Below are 10714 nucleotides of genomic sequence, written 5' to 3'. Positions count from 1 at the left end.
ATATCCCACAATCTTATCCAGCAAACCTTTTTCGTTGCTCCTCCACTCTTGAGACGAGACATGTGTTGCCATTGCATTTTGCACTCAGTTGCACTGACTGCACGCTGTTATTTGAATACTGTTATTTTATACTTGCTATGTAGCCTACTGTATGTAGCGGTAAAGTATCGGAAAATATCCAAATGTATATAGGGCATTAACGAAAAAAGTCGTGCTACATTACATTTGGTATAGCATGGTTCTATTGTGAAAATAGCGGATCTACATGCTCACAGGCGTTGTGAGCATGTAGACCGGCTATTTTCACAATTTCTGCCTCTATATATTGGACAATTTGGACAATGTTTAATTTGTCATTTTAGAGGTAGGCTAGAAATGTGAAGCTACCCTCTATATACTTAAACTTTATGTTGGTTTGTTTACAGTTGAGTGAGAAAACAATGTTGCACATTAAGTTAATCATCTGGGGACCCCCCAAAATAATTGGGGGGTTGTGTGTGATGTGATGACATCATCAAACAATAAAGTTGACTTCAACTCAACTTTTTACTGAGTCGAGTCGACTTGCAAAAATCACAAGTCGTTAATGCACTAGTATATATCGGATCGGATCGAAATGGAAACGACCTGTATCAGTGCATCCCTACTAACAATGCGTCACAACGTGGCATGAGCTTGTAGATCGGCTATTTATACGAGATTTGGGATATAGAGTGAAAGAAAGAAGGGGGCCAAGTGTATTTCAGAATCAGCTGATTCTAATACATATAAACTGTAAATAAATAATTATGCTAACAGCTCTGAAGTGGACAATTCCACATTTGTAATGTCAGTTGTTGCTGGTTGTATTGGTTGGCATTGGTGAAGGGTAGAGATTGTTGCTGTTGTTATCCTTCTCAAAATGCCTTTGAGATTTGTAGGTTTTGTCCACTTGTCAAAGTGGACAAGCTCATTAAACCTCCTAGTTTGTTTTGTTTCAGTAAATACTCATTGATACAGTGTATGTCGGTGACAGCATTATAATCTGGGAACCATTTCGGTAAAACAATATATTTCCAGACAGTGGTTACTAAAACCAAAAGATAGAAATACATGTTACAAGTAAATTCCGGAATAAAAAATTCACTTGAGTAAAAGTATTGGCATCAAAATATAGTACAAAAGTAAAAGTACTCATTATGCAGAATGTCCCATTTCACAAGTTTTACGTTGTATACAAAATGTATAAAAAGCTTTTGAAAATAGCAGATCTTTACAAGCTCACAATGGTCGCATCGTGACGCATTGTAAGCTTGTAGATCAGTTATTTCCAAATGGTCAAAATGTATACATAACTGCAGTGGGTAATGTATGTTTTGTAAAACATTTAAAAATCTTCAAAGTAACAAACTTAACTAAAGTGTTCAAATAATTTTAGTGGGGTAAAAAGTACAATATGTATATATTTATTACCCAGCTTGTTTGGATGCTTGATTCTGATTGGTCGAGCGCTGAAATCAGCTGTGAATTATAGGCGTATAATGACCGCTCCGCTCTATAATTCACCGCTGCCTAATCAACGGCTCAGAGCAACTGCTGTATTCAGGCTGCACTGCATGGATATAGTGCTGTATCCAACATGTCTGGCAAGTAAACACAAACAAAGCGTCATTTACGACCAAACGTTGCTCTGAAGAATGTTTTAAAAAACATTTGAGGCGAGAAATAGACGACGCAGTAACAAAAAAGGGATTCTATTTGATCAGCACTTCCTTGTTTTCCAAGGCGACCGTGTTGCGCTCGGGGGGACGCACTTTCAGCCGTCTGTAAACAAGGAAATACTTTGTTTTGTTTTTAGTTTTGAGTCAAATTATTAATTTTATTTATTAGCCGGGTAAACCGTGCTATAAGGTCTTGCTGCTTTTCCGCCTCTGGGAATTATCAGCCCGTCGTGTCCATATAAGCCATAATGACCGTGCAGCAAGACCTTATCGCATATATGGTTCAGTACAGTACAGTACTTTCTTTACTTTGTAACTTTACACCACTGTTTCTAGAGAGATTTCATGCACACATATGTGTGAATATCATTGCTTACTTTGTTACTTTTCGTGTTTCCAATGCAGTTATACAGTATATACAGGGGTCTTCAACGTTGTCAGGCCCTTAGTTGAGAGAGAGATGAAGCAGGGACCCCCACAACCTGTTCATAGATTCTATATAGTTTCATCATTTGACAGGACAATCATCTGTGTATTTTGGTTTCATGTCAAAATGCGTGTTTTCAGATATTTAACCACCTGAGCCGTCAATACTTAATAAACGTGACCTTTCACTCTGTACTTAGTCTGCTCTTTTCCCCATCTACACCAAACCTCTTTGCCAAAAATAGGCGTTGCGAGGCATTGCGAGCTTGTAGAACTGCTATTTTTGGCTAAAGATCTCAGAATATGGATGTTAGGGTTCAAGCTGGTTAATATAAAAAATGAGAACAAAGTTTCTATCACACAAAGATTTGGAGGACCCCCCGTAGTAACTCTGAGGACCCCCTAGGGGTCCCGGACCCCCTGTTAAAGACCTCTGATATAGTCACAATCTCTTGTTAATACTTTTCATTGGTTCAATCTTTCCCAAATGTTTCAAAGGTAGTGAAAATAGCAGACTGTACAGGTTCACAATGCATCACAATGTGACTTGTAGATCTGCAATATTCTTGCTAAAATGTCATATTGTTGCTAAAATGACAATGAAGTATAATACGTTCATTCATAAAAGGACAACTTTGTTTTTTTACAATTATTTTTTTAGATTGTAATTAGGGAAAAGAAAAGGTGAGTGTTAAAATGTTTTCATTTGCTTCGTTCTATCGTTTTATCACGTTTACCGTGCTAAAATGTGGGGCATGCGTACGCATGAGGGCATGCGTACAAGTGGCTAAATATGTCTTTTTAGACACAATAAGACAGCAGTTTCTTTATTGCTATTTACAGTAAAACTTCTAGCCCCCATAATAAGTCACATCCAACCATGAAAGGTTGCGTTGTATCTTGTTAATGGGCTTATTCTGTGTAAAATGACATATTTAGTACTTGTATGCATGCCCCCAGCCACTGAAATAAAAATCAGAAAGAAGTAAATGAAATCATTTTGACACTCATCTTTTATATTCTTTAATTACAATCTAAAATATGAACCCTTGTTGTAAAAAAACAAAGTTGTCCTTTAAAGAAAATACGTTTGTCTGCAAGACAGTGACAATGTTATGGTTGACCTACTATGTCTGCAGAAAAAAGCTTTCAGATTACTGTGTGCATTTGTGTGCATCCATGCATGCGTGTGTGTGTTTGTTTGTGCATGCCTGCAAGTACACGCGCGCATGCGTGCATGTGCACGTGTGCACGTGTGCGTGTTCATTGGACAGACACCCACCCTTCCCTGTCTGGTGTGTGTAAAATAAAGTCAAGTGTTTAATGAAGGTGTCAGGTGGAATGGATCACATTGTTTAAGCCTTAAGCCTCATTAATACCCCGTAGTAGCATGGTGTCGCTTGCTGTCCATAAGCCCCCAAATAAAAAGAGGCTTAAGTGTTTAAACCAGCCATTCCCATGAACCTTTGGATCGGGACCCCCAAATTATTTTGGGGGGTCCCCAGATGATTAACTTAATGTGCAACATTGTTTTCTCTGTCAACAGTAAACCAACCAACATAACGTTTAAGTGTATAGAGGTGTCTGCACATTTCTAAAGTGACAATTTAAGGACTTTTTAACCTCTGACTAAAACAGGGGTGGGCATTTATTTCTTCCATGGGGCCACATGAACAACAGAAAATATTGTGGAGGGCCGGGCCAAAAGGCAGTGCTCCCCGCAAGATGTGCTCCCCGCAAACTAAACACACGGCTTTACCTCCGACTTCAGTAAATAAATACTTGGCAGTCCAATTTTTGTTGAAAACCCAGCATCCGGCATCGACTTCTCTTTTTTTAGCCACTTTAGCCATTTTTGATGGGTAAGGCAGGTCTTGACTTTTGACCAGTCTGACCAACTGCTTGTTATTGAGACAAGATCCAATGATCATGCACACGTGCTGATGTACGCATTGTGTCCATACCAGATGTATGTGAATAAAAAAGTAAAAAATAATTTGTAATTTGCCATTAACCCTAAAAGGGACGGTCAGAATGCCCCGGTTTGCTCTAAAATGACAAATTAAACATTGGCCAAATTGTCAAAAATTGGAGGCAGAAATTGTGAAAATAGCCGATCTACATTCGCAATGCGAGGCGGTGTGAGCACGTGAGCAGCCGTTAAGTGGTCTGGGTGGGCCGTGAACCATAGAGACTTTCTACAGGGGGGCCTTACTCCAGAAAAGGTTCCTAATCAGGGGCGTCACAAGGGGTAGGAAAGTGGGACTGAGTTTCTAGGGCCCAAGGTGGAGGGGCCCTAGTAACTTTAGCTATTGAAAAATAGCAGATATACAAGCTCACAGCGCGGCACCGAGTGCCGCGCTGCGAGCTTGTAGATCTGCTATTTTTGAAAAGTCGTGAAAATGTAAGCAAATCTTTGAATATATGTATTTTTTAAGCGAACAGTTGTAACTCAAATTTTGCTTCCGGTGGGGTCCCTGGAGCTGATGCACCTTTTCTTTATTGGTACTGTAATACTCTTTCTTTTTTTCTTTTTTTTTTTCTTTTATTCTTATCTATCTTTTGTCTTACTTCTCTGTAACTTTGTAAATACTGTATATACTGCTATGCTACAACTGGACAACTGAATTTCCCCCTTGGGATAATAAAGTTATCTATCTATCTATCTATCTATCTATTTTGAGATGGGGGGTCCGTGGCCAAATTCATATCATTTTGGGGGTCCTTCACATGAAAAAGTTAATTTGAGCATCACTGACATGGAAACATGGGTTTCTTGCACACATTTTCAAAAATTTTCAAAAATAGCAGATCTACAAGCTCGCAGCGCGGCACTCGGTGCCGCGCTGTGAGCTTGTATATTTTTTCAATATTTCAATATTTTTTCAATTTTTTCAATAGTTAACATTCATGGGGGGCCCACAGTGAATCCTTGTACCCAGGGCCCAGAATTTGGTGTGACGCCCCTGTTCCTAATACTGCTGGGGACTCCCTGGAAACCCCCTCACTTTATGCAGCAACCAGTGGTGGGAAAAGTACTGAAAGTCTTTACAATGTAGAAAATAAGTAGAAGTCCATTTTTCAAAATGTACTTGAGTAAAAGTATAAAAGTATCGGTATCAAAATATACTTAAAGTAGCTATACGGTATAGTCAACTTTTTCTTGAAAAACGGATGCTAAAATAAAAATAATGTTTCGAAAATATTTTCGAAAAGTGGTTAATGTATGTTTTTTTTTTTTTTTATAATCTAAATCTACAAAGTAACTATCAACTAAAGTTATCAAATAATTGAAGTAAAAGTTAAAAATGTTCCTTGTATAGTGGAGTAGAAGTAAAAGTATTGGAAATACTCCAGTAAAGTACAAATACCTCAATATTTTTGGAAACCCCTGACTTTGAGAGTGACTCACTGTAGGCAGGGGTGTCGCAACAAATTCTGGGCCCTGGGTACCAGGATTCACACCGAGTGCAGCGCTGCGAGCTTGTAGATCTGCTATTTTTGAAAAATCGTGAAGATTTTTTGCAAGTCTTTGAATGTTTCAAATCCTTCTAAGGTTTCTTTTTTTGAAAAAAACGATGTTTCCCATCTCAAAATATTTAGTTCCGGGGACCCCCCAGAAGCAAAATTTGAGTTACAAATGTTTGCTTAAAAAATACATACATTCAAAGATTTGCACACATTTTCACGACTTTTAAAAAATTAGCCCTAGTAAGGGTAAAACCCTGCTAAAAGCCCATAGAGTTAACACAGAAAATGCAATTTCCAAATAGTAAAGTATAAAATGCGGCTAGCATGATCAAGAACACAAGATAGTAAAAGGCACAAAGCATTATAATTTACTTTACCCTTCGAAATAATGATTTGTTGGCTTTAAGTCCAGCTATTTCTGTTATAGTTTCCTCTTCTAAACTGACGTCAGCACCAGGAAGTTGCTGAGAAATTTGCTGAGTGGGCTGGCCGTGAATAGGGCTTATAGAGCAAGGGTCTTCAACAGGGGATCTACAAGCTTGCAGCGCTGTGAGCTTGTATATCTGCTATTTTTCAATAGCTAAAGAATAAAATAATATAGGTCCCTCCACCTTGGGCCCTAGTAACTCAGTCCCACTCCTTGTGACGCCCCTCACTGCAGACACCTACCTCTCCTGGCCAGATCTCTGGCCGTCTCCTTGCCGATACCAGTGTTGGCTCCCGTTATGATGACTGTCTTCCCGTCTAGCCTCTCCTCAGAGGACCAGTGGTTGCAGCAAACACCCCTGGACACAATGACACAACACAACAGGGCCACCACTATGACACACAGCCTGTAGGCTATAGACATAGCATGTCCCTCTCCTTTCTGTATAACAGGGGTCTTCAACGTTTTCAGGCCAAGGACCCGTTAGTCGAGAGAGAGAGATGAAGCAGGGACCCCCACAACTACATAGATACCATATCATTTTGACAGCACCATCATCAGATGTAACCACTCGAACAGTCAATACTTAATAAACTTGACCTTTCACTCTGTACTTAGTCTGCTCTTTTTTCCCCTCTACACCAAACCTCTTTGCCGAAAATAGCAGATCCACAAGCTCACAACGCCTCGCAGCGCGAGGCGTTGTGAGCTGGTAGATCTGCTATTTTTGTCTAAAGTTCTCCGAATATGATATTGATTTGAAGTCATAATTATCACTGCCCTATACACACACGTGTGTGCACGTTTTGTAAGATTGTATTTACATGTCTTGATGAATTGAACACCACAAGACCACTATAGAAACACCCTCTGGGACTTTTTGTGTTATATTGTATAACAGTGCACATCTGTACTCGATGCAAACTGTTGATAAAATATTCAATCATTCAATTAAAAGAGAGTACAAAGGACTCCAATGGAAACAAGCCATTGGCTTTTCCTTTTCTCTTTTTTTTCTTCCTTTCTTTTGGCAAAATGCTGATAAAGTATTAATCAATCAATCAATCAATCAAAGCGCCAATAATCATTGTTGTCTTCATTGATTATAGCACATTTTTCAATGTAATTGCATAATTATGTAAAGGATGCATAGGGCCCTACACTCGAAAAGCACCTGCATGTCAATTAAATCACAATAGAATGGAATATGAAATCGGATTGAACCAACCACTATCAATAAATAAAGTATTCAACTAAATCGTTGTGATGATCATTTAATTAATTTCAGTTACACTACAACAGCGCAATAGATCATGAATGCTTATCATACTGTACCATACCTTTGAATATCAATATCAAAGTTACATCATATTAAGATTAAAATAGACTATTCCATGAATAAATAGCCTGCATTTTGCAAATACTGCATTTTGGGTATAATGCTCGGGAGATTGGCTATATTTCCCCAGAACAGTGTGTTTATTTAAACTAAGCAAACTATTTTCTTTTTAAAATACATTTCACATTTATTATTAATATTAATATGAATACTATTACTATTGCAAGACTAAAAGGAAAACTCCTATTAAGCCTTATATAATTTGTTATGGGTCAAATAAAGAAAATAGACGATCTACAAGCTCACAATGTATGCAAGTTTTGTGATCTTGTAGATCTACTTCTTTTTTTAGGAAAACACCTTGAAACATTTTGAAAATGTTAAAAAGTTAGTTGTTGTGGTTGTTGTTGTTTCTTTTTACCAAAATAGGGATGCCAGAGTTAATATGGTTAAAGTAATGTAAAAGTTACCCAGGCTTTATATAAAAATTGAAACACAAACAGAGACATTATAGGTTACCAATAATTCAACATGGTTAGTCTAGATAACAATAAGCGTCAGTCTACTGCGGCATCCCCCTACATTCTACACAATTTTATTTCAAGATCTTATCAAAATACAAAACAAGGTAGCAAAGTATAGTCTTAACATTATTAGACATCAAATATCACCCTAGTTTCTACATTCTAACCTTAACAACCTTTGCAGTATTGTTCCTACCTGCAATACATTGTCGTTAGAACTAGCAGATTCCACCTCAGGGTCTCCGGGCCACTTAAGGACCAACTGAACAAAGATTACCTCCCAGGCCAGAACACAAGCCTTTTTTTATCAATGGACTGCTTTCCCCCACCCACTTCTGGTCTAACTTAACAGATCCCAGATCCCATAGTTCAGAGGGACAGTTGCACTATAATTGGATCATTGCCTGTCACTCAGCTGCGAATGTTATATCTATGACTTTAGCTAATACATATCTATGATTTATTCGCCCCCACACAACTTCTGGGATGTGTATACATTCATAAAAAATTGTATCCTTGACATGCCTTAACATTAGATCTAGGCTAGTTCAAACCAAAGTATATAATCAAATAGAATAGGCATTTATAATATCATATCTAATCTATACAAACTGGAAACCACTGTCATTGTAAAGACCAGACAGATTCAGACATTCATCAACATAATCTATTTATTACCAAACAATTGTTCACATGACTTTCGTGTCATTTGTGAACTGTTGCTGTGAACTGTTGCTGCACAACCAACGAGCCAATCACAGGGCAACCGACCCAACAGGCTATGGGACTTCAGAGGGGTGGGGGGTATTTCAACAGGGTGGACAACAGCACCACCCACAGTACAATTATATAATTACAGGCCCGCAACTTTCTTCCACCATGAACGGTCTGTTCACCTACTGTATGTTTAAACAACTCACAGAGCTGGAGCATGAGGTGGTGCTCATTCATCTGTCTGGCTAGGGGTCTTCAACGTTTTCAGGCCAAGGACCCCTTAGTTGCGAGAGAGATGAAGCAGGGACCCCCGCAACCTTTTCAGATTCCATATAGTTTCATTGTTTGACAACACAATCGTCAGTGTATTTTGGATTCATGTCTGTGTTTTCAGATATTTAACCGTCAATAAACTTGACCTTTCTCTCTTAATCACCTTTCACAATCGGCTATTTTTGTCTAAAGTTCTCTGAATATGGACACTTGGGTTCAAGTGGTTAATAAAAAGAAAAGGATGGAAAAAATTAATTTCACAAAATATCACAAAAAGATTTGGAGGACCCCCTGTAGTAACTCTGAGGACCCCTTAGGGGTCCCGGACAACCTGTTGAAGACCCCTGGTCTAGCTCATACAAGTCATACCGTTAATATTATGCAGTTTTATTATTGTGTGAGTGTGTGTTATTTTATGCAGTATGTTGCACCTAAACACCTAACCCTAAAACCCCCAAAAAGAAGGGTGCCAGTCTATGTCCCATATAGGATTGTTATGATGATTATGAATTCACAAAAAAAAATGAAAATAACAAAAGAAATACACAGAAATATGTTGCTTCCTTGGCCTACCGACAACAGTAATTTGGCACTGACTGGTCACGTGGTTTGTGAGATTAGTTGCACGCGTGCACAAATGTGTGCACACGCACACCATGCACTCTCACACGCACACACGAGTCAGTCTTCAGCCTGGCTGAGATATTAATCTCATAATTATCAATATATCCACTGATTTCATTTCAAGACATAATAACCGACATTATTAGAAACTGATTGATGTACAATACAAAGTAAAAGCATGTTATTAATATGAATAATAATCACATGAAACCTAATCACCATGAGACTGTACATATGAATGATATATGACAAACACCACAATATAAAAGCATGTTATCAATAATAATAATATCAAACATGTCACCAACCATAATACCAATATAATTCAAACGTGAACAATGAATGACATGCACTAGTATCTATCTATAAATGCGACAAATCTCTGTCTGTCTGTCTGTCTGTCTGTCTGTCTGTCTGTCTGTCTGTGTGTATGTAATCCGCGTATCTCGAGAACCGTTCGTCCCACCGGCTTCCCGACGCACGTTTTTTTCGAACCGGCGCAAAACGTTCGGAATCTCCTTATGCGGAGCTGATTGTTGACATCAGGCTGTTCCGGAGGAAATCTGCGCAAGCGCTGACTCATTGTGACATCACTTAACTCATACAGTGCCTATCCCGACCTAGTTCGGGATATTCGGGATCAAAAACAATTTTTTATTTGCTATTTTACTTACCCCGAGCTGCTTGGAGCAACGTGGGTGGTCCCGGCTCGCCCAGCGCTAGCCAACGAGCTACGCTAGATGCTCCGACGATTTATTCCATTGAAAATGGTTTAAAATAAAGTTTAGACCCCCCCCCAATGTTCACCCAATGTTCATTGTAAGCGGCGCGACGTATTCCAGGGTGCCTATCCCGAACTAGATCGGGATATTTAATGAAATGGAATAAAATGATAAGAGGCCTTCTGAAGCCTGGCTTGATTTTTGTAGCTACTAGCCGAAAGCTAACAACGTCCCGGCCGGACGTTATTTGCGAACGAAATCGCCAATCTCCGCCTAATCCAATGAAAGACCGCATCTTTGAAGGCTTGTATCTCTGGATTGTGTCTTTAGGGAAGCGGCGCGAGGTTTATTTACGGCGAAATCGCCCAAAAATGATCTTTTAGATGACAAAATGGGAATAGCCATTCTGTTAGCATTATCATCCGGGACATTTCCATGACGTGCATGAACGTGAGCACGTGAGGTCCTGGAAGGTTAGGTCCTGGAAGCTAAAG

Source organism: Nannobrachium achirus, assembly GCF_963921795.1.
Source record: "Nannobrachium achirus genome assembly, chromosome: 21".
In the NCBI taxonomy this organism is placed as follows: domain Eukaryota; kingdom Metazoa; phylum Chordata; class Actinopteri; order Myctophiformes; family Myctophidae; genus Nannobrachium; species Nannobrachium achirus.
Note: the sequence above shows the minus strand (reverse complement) of the source record.